Raw genomic sequence first — 12,006 nt, 5'->3', positions numbered from 1 at the left:
GTGTTCTCCTCCATCAGTTCCTTGTTATTTAAGCTTATCTTAAATAACTATTTGTTTGTTTGTTTGCTTGTTTGTTTAGGCCAATGGTGGCAGCATCTAGTCTTCTCCCCCTCCCTCCTTCTCACTGCTTGAGGGTTGCCACTTTGCCTCTCCCCTCTCCTTACTCCCCAAGCCTGCGTCCCTTTCTACTTCTTCCCTAAACCAAAAAGAGTGCGGAGTGGTAGTGGGCAGTTCTCTCTGCCTCTCCCGTTCTCCCCCCTTTTTCCTTTCTCCTCTACATGGGGTGGAGAATGAAGAGGGGTCTGCTCCCTGATCTGTGTACTTGGGGGGGGGGGGGGGGGGGGGGCACGCAGAACTCCCCCCCCCACCCCCCCTTCCAGCGCTGCTATTGTGGGTGATCTCCTCCTCCTCCCACCCCCCCCCTCCCCCCCCCACACAGCCATTGTGCTGTGCTCCATCCTTTCCTTCCCCCCCCCCCCTTTCCTCCTCCTCCTCCTCCTCCTCCTCTCACAGCTGGGATGGTGGCTCTGAGCTTCTTCCTTGCTCACCCCCAGTGACACCCCCTGAGTTGGCAGAGACAGGGGATGTCCTGCCTGCTTCTCCTCTCCTTTCCCTTCAGCACACCAAGGGTTAGGTTGCCAGACCCTGATCTCCCTGTGATGGCTGCAGGAGGGCCTTGGGCAGCAGCGCGGGGGCCTAGGGGAGGGATGCCAGCAGGGATTCGGAGGGGAAGGTGCTTGTTGCTCTCTGCCTTGATTATTGGTTTGCTTGTTGCCTCTGCACTCTTGCCACATAGGGAGACTGCCGGGCTCACAGCGCATGCTCGGCAGGCCCCATAGAAACTTCCTGCTGCTGGAGAATCCCAGCCCAGGGCTGCTTTGGGGCCAAAAAGAACGCCTTTCCCCCCAGATCTGACTCCTTCCTTGTCATACAACCCTGGAATGAAATTGGTTTTCTTTATGTAAAGTGCACGCATCCTATCTGTGAGTTCATCCCAGCCAAAATGTAATGCAGTTCATTTACTGCTCCTTGTGCTGTCCTGTACCTAATGAATATGAAAAGAAAAAGTGGGATCCAAAAATAGGGTTAACTTATGGAAACACAGGTGTTTATTTTAAATTTCCCTTGCATTCCTCTGCCTGTTACATAAAAGGTAGTTCACAGAAGTATTGTTCTGTTCAAGTTTTGCTGAACTTGTGAATAAAAGCCACTGTTATGCTTAAAGTTTGAATATGTAATGAAAATATCAATTTGAAATAATGTCTGTAAAGATAACGAAGCTTAATGTGTGAAAAAATGTCAATTATCATGTGACTTTTCTTGTGTGCAGACTGCAGAATAAAGTAAAATTAAAGGTTGAGGTAGTGAGCTGTGTTCTAAATGTATATATTTGATAAAAATATTTCAGTTCCTGATGTGTTTGGGGGGGCATGAATAGAAAGACAACTCAGCTTTTCTCTTGAGTAGCTGCTGAATGAAGTTCATGGTAGGGGTGAGTTATGGATGTTATGGGTGCCAACTCTTTGCTTTTCTCTTGAATGGGGGAACATGGCTGGTAGCTGCTGGCCACAGTATTTTAAGCTTTTGGAAAAACAGTTGCAGAGACTGCATTTCTCTGTGTGATTTTGACAGGTCAGTTCCCCAAGTGCTTTTCTCTGATGTGTGTAAGTCAGAAAGTTGCTAAGCGTTGTTTGAAAACTGAAGAAATGTTCTCCTGAGCATCCGTTGCACCAAGAGTGTGTAGTTTTTCTTTGGAGAACAAAAGAGGTTTGCAGTTCAGTTGTATGCAATTTCATTTTTGCTACCAAGTGGACAGTGGACTTACATTGACAGAAATATATGTATTAAAAAAAGTAAACAAATAGCCACAAAACTTCAGGGTGTTTTTCTTCTAAGCTTAGAATCTTGAATGGGCTTTAAATCCCAGCTTGCAGGTAATGTCTCTGAGGAGCTTCTCTCCACGTTCATTTTGTGACGAGGGAGAGAAGTGAATAGTTTGGGGTGCACAGTGGTTAGAGCTCATGGTTTTCTGATGGTCAGCTGCTCCATAAGTTTGTGTTTGATTCTTTTTTTTAGTTCACGTCTGCAGAGTTAATGTTGGAAGATGTCAGTGTAACTTCTAACCACGCACCTCAAGGAGCTCAAGTTTGAGCATTGTTCATTAGCTGTATAACAGCCTTACATTTTCCTGTTAATAATGAACAAGCTCTTTGTTCTAATTGCTAAAGAAACAAGGTGTAACCTTCTGCAGGAAGGGATGCTGCATGGATGTAGAGCTGGCATTACAGCTAGGAAGAGGGCAGATCTTTCTGATAGGACTCTGAGATTTCATTCACGCTCGGTGTTTGAGCTGTGCCGTATTACCTCTGCTACAGTGACAACAGTGCTGGAGGATGAGTGGATTTCCTCAGTTGTTTGGCTTGCTTGGATATTAACTGTGTGGGCAGAAGCATGGTCTTGTCAAAACTTACAAACCATCTTATAAGATGTGCTTTGGGATCTGGTGGGCAGCATAAATCGTGCCTGAATAGCAAAATGGTGACGTGACGTTGGTTTTGCTCGTCGTCGTTGGGTGGTCTTATGGGGTGGGATGAATGTGTGCGTGTGGAAGCAGCCTTCAGAAATCCGGACAACACAGGAGCTCAACTGATGCTGGTGGTTCATTTGTAGGACGTGACTGTTCAATTAAAGTCATGAGACTATGGTCATTTAGTGAATAATTTGCTGTAGGAAGAATAATGATCTTGCCCTTAAAAATCGTAGTTCTTGCTTTGTAGACAATATCAAGGCTTGGGTTACAGTTACAACAGTCTTCAGCTTCTTTGGAAATGAAGAAAGTTGATTGTTTCTTCGGTTTGTGGCACTGCTCTCTTAAATGCTTGCTAATTGACATGCCTCACAGTAAATTGTTTCTTAGGATTTAGTGAGGGATTCAGTGTATTATTTTAACTCTGAAGTATGAGCACTGAGCTGTCGTTACCCCCCGTATTACAGTACTTTTAGATGCAGAACTAATCCTAATAAGGTGGTTCTAGGATGTGGGGTAGTACCTTATCCCTGTATCTGCTTGCTCACAAGAGCAAAACTGCACATTGGACCAAATACTGGCAGTAAAACAATAGTTGTTCTCATGAACACACTTAGGACGTTTTACGAGGAGCTTTAATTGTAACAGAAGAACAGTTCAATATTTTAATATATATGATGAAGGGGAGTAAGGACTATATCTGCATTTGGGGCTGTGTTTAAGGAACCATGATATCAAATCACCACCTCCTTTGTGTTTGTAAATAGCTTGAGAATTGGTGTAAATGTTAATTAAGCACTTTGTCTCTCGTGAATGGAAATATTAGTAGAACGTTAGCTTGCACAACAGAGATGTAATTTTACACATGACTACTCAAAAGGCTTGCTGGTGTGCCAGGTTCCCTAGTGCATGAATGGGAGAACTTCTCACTGAGGTGAATGGCTTTTCCCAAAGCCTCTTAGGCTCTGTTAGCTCCCCAGTTTTTGCAGGCTTTTCTTAGCACTGTGGGCTTTCAGTTGTTGTTGATAGAATGGTAACAAGTCTGCATGCCTGTGTATTCCAGCAAAGCAGCATCAGAGTCTTCCCAGCAATGATCAAGCTAAAGGTGATCTTGAGAACAGCAAAAAGAGAATGTCTTGGATCTCCGTAGATCCTTGGCAGTCTCCTCCTGATAGATTGAGCCAGCCTTGATGTTTGTCTCTTCATTACCAACCAAATGTGTTGAGTTTGGAGTTTGATAATAACAGCGCTCTTTGTGTGCTGGCTCAGATTTCAGTGGTGTAAAGAGGTGCAGTGAGACGCAGGTGCTCCATAGTAGGTTCTTTTTAGTAAATCTTTCCTCCCCCTGTTTAGCTTTGTAATGGGAGCTGAGGTTAGAGGCAGTGGGAAACCCGTGCAAGTCATTTATGGCTTCTTTAAATTTTTTAAAGTATACCTGATACCACATTGTGGAACTCAAAGTATGTTTTCCTTGGAGCTACCATGCTTCAGATCAGTAAGTTAAGCTTTACAAGCTGCTTTATTTTTCTACGTCTCCTAGACATCTTGCATCTTTTCTCTTTTTCTGAGGACGTTGGAGGCTGAAGCCCTTTGTTTCAGTGGATTATGTCAGTTTTCCTATTGTCATCCCAATAGCTTTGGAAAGCTTTACTGCTTTAAGCTTAATGGTTCTCACCACCCTCTGAAGAAATTAACGGTGTTTTATATGGCTGCTGAGTACTTGTATGGGAGAAGCATACCTGGAGCTCTGTGCCTGTTTAATACAGCAAACAAAAGCCAACAAGACCTGATGACTAGGAGTCTAACAGACTTTCATGCTCAAGAATAGGAGTGTTCATTTTAAGAAGAAAACGTTCTGTTGGTGTGATTGTTTCTGTTTAATAGTTGAGACCAAGCCTGTCTGTACAGTGTTGATCAGAAGTTATGAGGTTTGATGTGACTTCAGACAGAAGTCATGATAGACTGCATAGCCTTCAAAATCCACGGAGGATTGTTTAATGTTTAAAGGAGAAAATAAATGTGATATGGAAGTAGTCAAATGCTAATTGAGTGGCTAATATGGTGCTTAAAACCTTCTGTCTGATTTCAGTGCAGAAAGGTGTTTGGGGGTTGGTCTCGATGATCTCTAGAGGTCCCTTCCAACCCCTACAGTTCTGTAATTCTGTGATTCTGTATATTCATGTACTGCCCTCTCATGTGGACTGTGAAATTCTGGCATCTACTATTGGTGATGGTCATTCTGCTGGGTGGGAGGAGTTTGTTCCCACATCAGGTAATGCTGGATATTCATCACCAGACATGTTAAGTGTGGGTATAACAATATCCTAGGGCTGCTGCTGCCGTCAGGATCTGTCAAGTAGTCCAAAGTTTCTCTTATCAGCTTTGTGGGCCTGTGCTTGTATCTTGTCGTGCCCTGTGTGAATAATACATGTAACTGCTGCTTTAAATCAGTTAGCTGTCACCTACACACAGGTCAAACTTGAATGCATGTATAAATATATATATGTGAAGTAGAAGGCTGCTGTCCTGCTGTACTGAGGGACTGAACCAAACTTTAAACATTGTCAAAGCTGTTAATCCACCTGTTAGGAAAATGCAATCTATTTAACTTAACAAGAAGGTATTGTAGAATCAGAATGTCAGATTTGATCAGTGGGCTTGCAAATAAGTGTGTACCTAGTGAACTTATGGACATACTGTGTTACTGCTGTCCTTGTTTCATTCTGGAGGATGACAGAGGTTGTGCCCCTCTGCACAGAGGTTTATTTCAAGTTATGCAGCACCACGTTTCTAGTCATTGAGGTAACTGGTTTGCTGAAGGTGGACTCCAGCTGCTTGGAGCTCAAAGTACATCAGGGCTACATTTGGAGGAGGTAGGAACCAAAAATAATTGTTCTCTATACTCTCCTATATAATAAACTGCGTTTCAGTCATTTTGGATTAGTGTGACTTTAAGACCAGTGTGTCTTACCAACATGCACTTTTAATTTCTTCCTTTATGAATTAAGTTATCTTGGAATTAATTGCTTCATAACAGAGTATGGATGCCTATCTCTGTTTTAACTATTCCTATTTTGCTAGTTTTCCATGGCAAGACTTCTTATCACTATTGTAGATTCATCGGCGTGTCATCTCACCTGGAACTTGGGCTGGGAACACCACTGTGAGTTCCAGCTGGGCTCCACATTTCTTCAGATCCTGTATGGAAGATGGACAAACACAGTACTTGTGGGTAAATGAGCAGGTCCAGTTTCTGTCAGTAACACTGCTTGAGGGAAGAAGATCACAAAATACCACACTGAATGAAGAAAAGGAACTCGGAGCACAGATTTCAGCCCTGACAGAACGCCAGAGTCCTCCTGCTAGAACTCAGCCCCACCAGGACTTAACTCAGGTTTTTGTGCCTCCCCTGAGGAAGGGTGATGTGCTTCTGGTGGGTGGCTTTGTTCAATTCAGACGTGCATCAGGTGGTGCAGAGCTGGAGAAGAGCTTTTCAGAAAAGGTGATGGTACTCCTAAGCCACAGAGTCTCAAGGATTGCTTACTTCTAAACAAGTTTGTGAGGTTCAGGAATGCAAGTGGAAGTTCTGGCTGGTGTGAAATTGTTTACTGAAAGAAGCTCATGGGCCCTGTTGTCGGATATCTGCATGAAAGAGCTTCACAAACATCAAACTGAGTTTTCAGTGACACCATCACATGGAAGCTAGGAGTTACGTATTGTCAAGCTCTTGGCCTTATTTTGGCACATTCAAAATAGCATCCCCACTGGGAAACTTAAGCTTCAACAAGGTTCTTTCCTGGCAGAAGATGCTGAGCGCTACTAAACAGCCAGGTGGCTAAAGGAATCTAAGCTGTACTTCATCCCAATCTTCAGGAACATAGAATTCAGGGCATATCATATTTGGCACCTGTTTTGTATTGTGTATTAGAGGTAGGTGCTGCTGGTTGGGTGTGTTGTGGGAAAACAGCTACAGAATGTGATTTGACAGCAGCAGGAAAACCCTTCCAGATGGAATCAGCCATCCATCAGTCTTGTGTCCTTGGTGCTGGTCAACTGCAGGGATTGACAAAAGCTGTAAGAGTTTCTCCAAGTATTTTTCCAGCATCCAGTAGCTTATAGTCCAGAGGTTTTCTTTCTTCTCTTTTATTATTTTAAATCTATTTTTCTTTTGTCTTTCCCAGTGGACTTGAACAGGGCTTTTTTTTCCTTTTTCTTTGGGATTCGTTCATGGTAATACTATCAAATGTGAGAATGGTCAGCCGTGTGCTGTTACTTGTGCTCCCTGCCTGGTACCCCCACTTCTGAGCCCATTTTGAAGGTTGCATTTAGATGAGCTTGTTTATGGCCCCTGCTAAACTGAGAAACCCAGGAGAACTTCTGGAAATTTCATGGTGTTATTGATACGAAGATTAAAACAGAATATCTGTTTGTGGTGTCCCCGTGCTCTGCAGTAGCTGATAGATGACAGCTCCCAGGAAGAAATATGCCTGAGTACCTGGCAGGTCTGGGTGCTTTGTGGCTTGGTAGTAATGTCCCACTGGAGGCAGAAGGCAGGAGGGACAGCAAGGTTTCCTTTTGGTGGTGCAAGGGAGGGACCAGAGCCATCGAGCTGGCAAGAAGTGATGGGAAGAGGAATATATATGGTCCTAAAAAGAGTGCTGGGTCAGTGTGCTCACTGGTTCCTCAAAGCTGGCTTTCTTGGGGTTCTCTGGAAGGATCCATGTCAACCAGAAGATCTCTTCAGGACTCTGCAGCACTCGTGAGCTATGGCTGTATTCCTCTGGTTTGTGCTGTTTGGACTTACTCAGCACTTGGTGTGACTGCTCACCAGAGGGACAAATGGGCATGGTGGCGTTCCTCAGTGCTCAGCCTCTGCTGTGACCAGTCCCTACTTGGATGCCAGTGGTGGGACAGAGCTCTGTGTCTGTGGCTTTGGAGCTTAATGAAATTATCTATTTTGATCGAGATACTAAAATTGCTGGGAAATAAATAATGTAGTCTGGATAGGAGTGTGTATTTTTGTGCTTCCTTCCAGCCTTGCAAAAACAGCATAGGTTTTGTTTCGGCTGTAGAACACAGCCAGGTCTGTGGCTGTTGATAACACTGTGATGTTCTTTCCAGCCTGTTTAATTTCATTTTCTCTCCTTCCATCCCCACCCTTCTTCCCCAGTCAATGAGCTCTCCTTTGCTCTGGTTGTTCTGCAAAGCTCCACAAACACATTGGCATTAACAAGTTTTCTTAGCAGCCTGTAGCATTTGTCAGTCTCCCATTCGCAGTTTGCCATCAGCCTGGTGCAGTCATTTCTCTTCCCCAGGAGTGACACAGAGCTCTTACAGCTGAGGTGCTGGAGGATTTCAGAGAACTATAGGAGAAATTGTGACCTTGTTGAGGCCTGTAATGGTCAGAGGGAAAAAACAAACTGTTTCTCCAAGCGAGGCAGGGCCCATTTCTGAAGGTTTTTATGCTTCAACAGCTGCCCCATAAAGGCGAGGTTTCTTTCCATCACGATCAGTTAGGCCTTGTAGAAAAAATATTTTGCCTTTTGACTGTCTTAGGCTGTGCCACTTGTCTCACCTTGCAGTCAGTCCTAGTTGGCCAAGTCCTGAAGCAGTGCTGTGTTGAATGAAGTTGGTTATTAAACAGAACTTGGACGTGAATAATCACTTTGTTTCCTCCTCAGTTCTGTGTCCCTCTGGTACACCTGGCTGTTTTCCAGCTCATCTACAGCTATCTGGTAACAGAAGTGCCAGGGCACGTTTGTTGCCTTTTAGTGTTAATGACTACAGGATTATAATGGTTTCCTCCTGAGAAAAATGATGATGGTTCACAAAAGCCAATTAATTTGTGGATGGTAGAAGTGTATAAAAATCCTAGTTTGGCCCCAGAGCTTGTGGTGTGATGCTGTTAACACATCCCAAGAAAGCATCCCAGGTGGAGGACTGCATATTGGGCGTTCAGCTGGAAAGCTTCCCCTGCACCGGGTGAAGAGCAGGACTGTCTGCAGGGCTTGCTGGAAGGGAACTGGCGTGGAAACATTCCTCCATTGCTGGAGGAGCTGCCACGAAGGGGCAAAACTGTCCTTTAAAGCATGTTTTTAAACTTAGGCATTCTGCAGCTAACTGCTGACCTCCTCAGTGGCACAGTAGCAATCTGCTTTGGTTCAGAAAGGTTACAGTGGGTAGGAAAAAACTGATACAGTAGAAGAGAGCTTTTGGAAGAGGTAAGTGAGCCCGGAAGCAGTCAGAGGTCAAGGAGGAAAAATGCTGAATGTGTCCTAGGAACAGCCTGCTTGCAAAGCTAAAGGAGGTCTCTGAATTCGTGTCTGCCAAAATGGAAGCAGGATAAGTGAAGATAAGCTTCAGAGCGGGATGTTTTGATGCCAAGCAGAAGCTGTTTGAGGGGTGGAAATGGAATCCTGACAAAGCCCAGGAGGATGTACTGGGAGCTGGCAGTGGTGAGAAGGAAGTTAGCGAGTCTGAGGTGGGTTTGGAGAGAAAAGGCGTAGAGAAAAGAAAGCAGGCTGGGAAACGGATGTCTGAAATCGTTAGCTACAATAATTAAAATAAGGACACTGCTGAGAACTTAAGTAACCTATTTGCATAATGTATTATTAGGCTAATTTGTGATATCCTCGTTCTAGTTCTGCTGTGTTTCTGGCAATAAAGATGAAATACGATAAAACTGATGTGTTAGGAAATGATGTACATGCTAATAGTATGAAAGCGTGCTGCTTTGCCAGGCTCAGATAGTCGTCTGGCTTTCTGCAAGCGTTTAGAAATACAAGTAGTAAAAATATAAAGGCTTGAAATCAGAGTGCAGAAGTGGAAAACAGAGCAACTAGCATAGAGCAAGGAGCCTAACAAAGATTGAGGGGATCAAACTGAAGAAGCTTTTACGTCTGTTTTTGATAAACTTTATGAAGTTGTAGTTTCGTACTTCTGATGTTACATTTAGTTTTTCTCCAGAGAAAAAGATGATATACTCTCTTTTTCTGACTTCTTTTAAGCATGGATATACTGATGGAATACTTAGGTATATATGCAGAAAGTCTTTCAAGGAGGTCACTGGTTACGCTGGTTGACGCGTGTTCTGCTGCAACTTCACCTGATGTGTCCACAACAGGAACTATCATGCCCATCCTTGATGTGATTCCTAGTGGCAGGAGGAATCAGGTGAGCCATGGAGCGTGCAGTTTGCCCACACTGTTTGCAGCCCGACGTGGTAATGCACACTGATGTTGCCAGCGGTCTCTGCTTTCTCCACCCTGCTCATATCCATCCCTGGCAGAGGAAGAGACATGGTGGGGCACTCAGCCCTTGTAGCCAGCAAGCACTCAACATGTATCAGCATCGGAGTGGTAATCGCCCAAGCACAAACTAATTAACCAACAGGAAGCAGGCTGGAGAAAAGAGAATTCTTGTTGTGGTAGAACTAAAGAGGAAGTAAAGAGGAATTTCATATTTTTATCATTATTATTTTCTATGGCATGGGTACTTTATTTGCTAAGAAAACAGAAGGAGATAAGATGAGTGGATACTGATGGCTTCAGAGATGTGCACTATGGCTCCCACAGATTGGTGTTCCTCTGGCCTTGTAGAAACAACAGTGGTGTATTGAATAAAACTTAAAGGTGATTAAAATTGAAATGTCTTTCACATGTGGCATAATTGCAATTGATTGCTGCAAGTTATTACTGAGGCTAGAGCAAACAAGATTTAGCTGCATATTGGATGTCAGGGGGAAATTCTTTACACAGAGTGGTGAGGTGCTGGAACAGCTGCCCAGAGAGGCTGTGGATGCCCCGTCCATCCCTGGAGGTGTTCAAGGCCAGGTTGGATGGGGGCCCTGGGCAGCCTGGGCTGGTATTAAATGTGGAGGTTGGTGGCCCTGCGTGTGGCAGGGGGTTGGAGCTTTGTGATCCTTGAGGTCCCTTCCAACCCTGGCCATTCTGTGATTTTGTGATTCTGTGCTAAGGTATACTGAGTTGTATTAAAAATATTGAAAAATAAAGGAAGAAGTTTCTTGCTTCTAAGTTAAACCAGGCATCATCTAAGAGGAGTATTTAAAGGTGCCTGGGGGTAGGCATTCTCAGCCTTGTGCTTTAGGGTTTCTTTGCCCACATTCTGAAGCAGCAGATGGTGGTCACTGCCCAACACCTGGGTTGTGTTCATTGTGGCTCTGATGTGTTTCATCTTTCTCTGTTCCAAGTGCTGTGCGTGAACGCAGCTTCCACTGCCAGGGTTTGTTCCCCTTCTGTCTGTCTGTGTAGGAAGGAAAGATTTAGGGAGACTGTTAAACTGCAGCACCTTCCTTGGAGCTGCAGCCCAGCCTACTCGGTTCTTTCCAGTTCCTGACAGTGTCCCTGTGTGCTTGGCTGTGTTATGGCTTTGTATCTCAAACCTGACTTCTGAGTAATGGCCGTATGTTAGAATGAAACCCAGTGTCCCTTCAGGGTGTAACCATCTTTCCTTCTAGCTTTGTAGCTTCAAGTCTGCCTAAGTGGACCCCAAAGCTGGCAGTCCTGCGTGAAGCTGCGACAGCCCCAAGCTTAGAACTGCTCCTTGCAATTACTTACATCATCAGGGTAGATATTTTGATGTTATTAGCAGGTGAAAACTTGAGTTTGCCTGTAGAAGTTCTGACTTCAGATCTTTGTTTCAAGGATTGAACCTTCTGTGAATTCTCACTTTGTCTGGGATTCTGTTAGCTCACATACAATTTGCTTGTTCTGTATGTCTGAATAATTGTATTTTCTTTAGACCTAAGCTTAAGAAAGTTGGCCAAACCCTGCACCTGTTTTCTATTTACTGCTAGCACTTCGTCAGGCAATTATCTCAGTTTTACTTCTAAACATTTCTGTTCTCACTTGCTCCCTAGGTTTCCTAAGAAATAATGGAGAAAAGTTGCTACTAGCTGTGAAAGAATTGTTAAAAAAAAGCCTCAAATTCTGTGTTAATTGGATAAAACTCATAAAATGTTATGCTTGTGATTTCATCTGCAGAATGACTTTCATCCAGCTGTATGGCTGCCTTCCTTGTCAGCTGCTGCAAACATTGCACTTCTGTGAGTGTTTTGCCCAAACCTCCAACATGTGCTGCATCTTTTTCTGGATCTCTGTGTTTCTGTAAAACGTTAGAAATTTTCACTTGAACTGCTGATAAAGTCAGGAGCTGACATTACCTTAGAGCAGAACAAATGTGCAGTTGCTCCCTGCCAGCTGACAGGGAAGTGTGCTCTGTGCAGCAGGATGACTTGGTTTTCACCCTCATGTTTTGCTTCTGCAGATCCTTAAAGAAGTCTCACGTAATGCTACTGTTTGTAAAATACCAGATGCTTAGTCACAGTACTCCCTTTTCTACATGAATTCATCATATGTATCATCATATATTCATGATAAATTCACGGCTTGCTTACACCATGGAATTTCTTTAAGATCCACTGAACTGACAACATTTTATATGCTGTGACCTGAGTTTGC

General features: G+C 43.9%; 1 protein-coding gene across 1 annotated transcript in view; it reads left to right on the top strand.

Annotated features, from left to right (window-relative positions):
• The window catches only part of RSF1 (remodeling and spacing factor 1), a 54,690-nt gene that overhangs the window by 609 nt on the left and 42,075 nt on the right, over positions 1-12,006 (top strand). The gene's annotated exons all lie outside the window — the stretch shown is intronic.

This window comes from Tympanuchus pallidicinctus, unplaced genomic scaffold (genome assembly GCF_026119805.1).
Source record: "Tympanuchus pallidicinctus isolate F22 unplaced genomic scaffold, pur_lepc_1.0 scaffold11, whole genome shotgun sequence".
NCBI classification, from domain to species: Eukaryota; Metazoa; Chordata; class Aves; order Galliformes; family Phasianidae; genus Tympanuchus; species Tympanuchus pallidicinctus.
The sequence above is the reverse complement of the archived record's forward strand: the minus strand, read 5'-3'. Positions and strand labels throughout refer to the sequence as shown.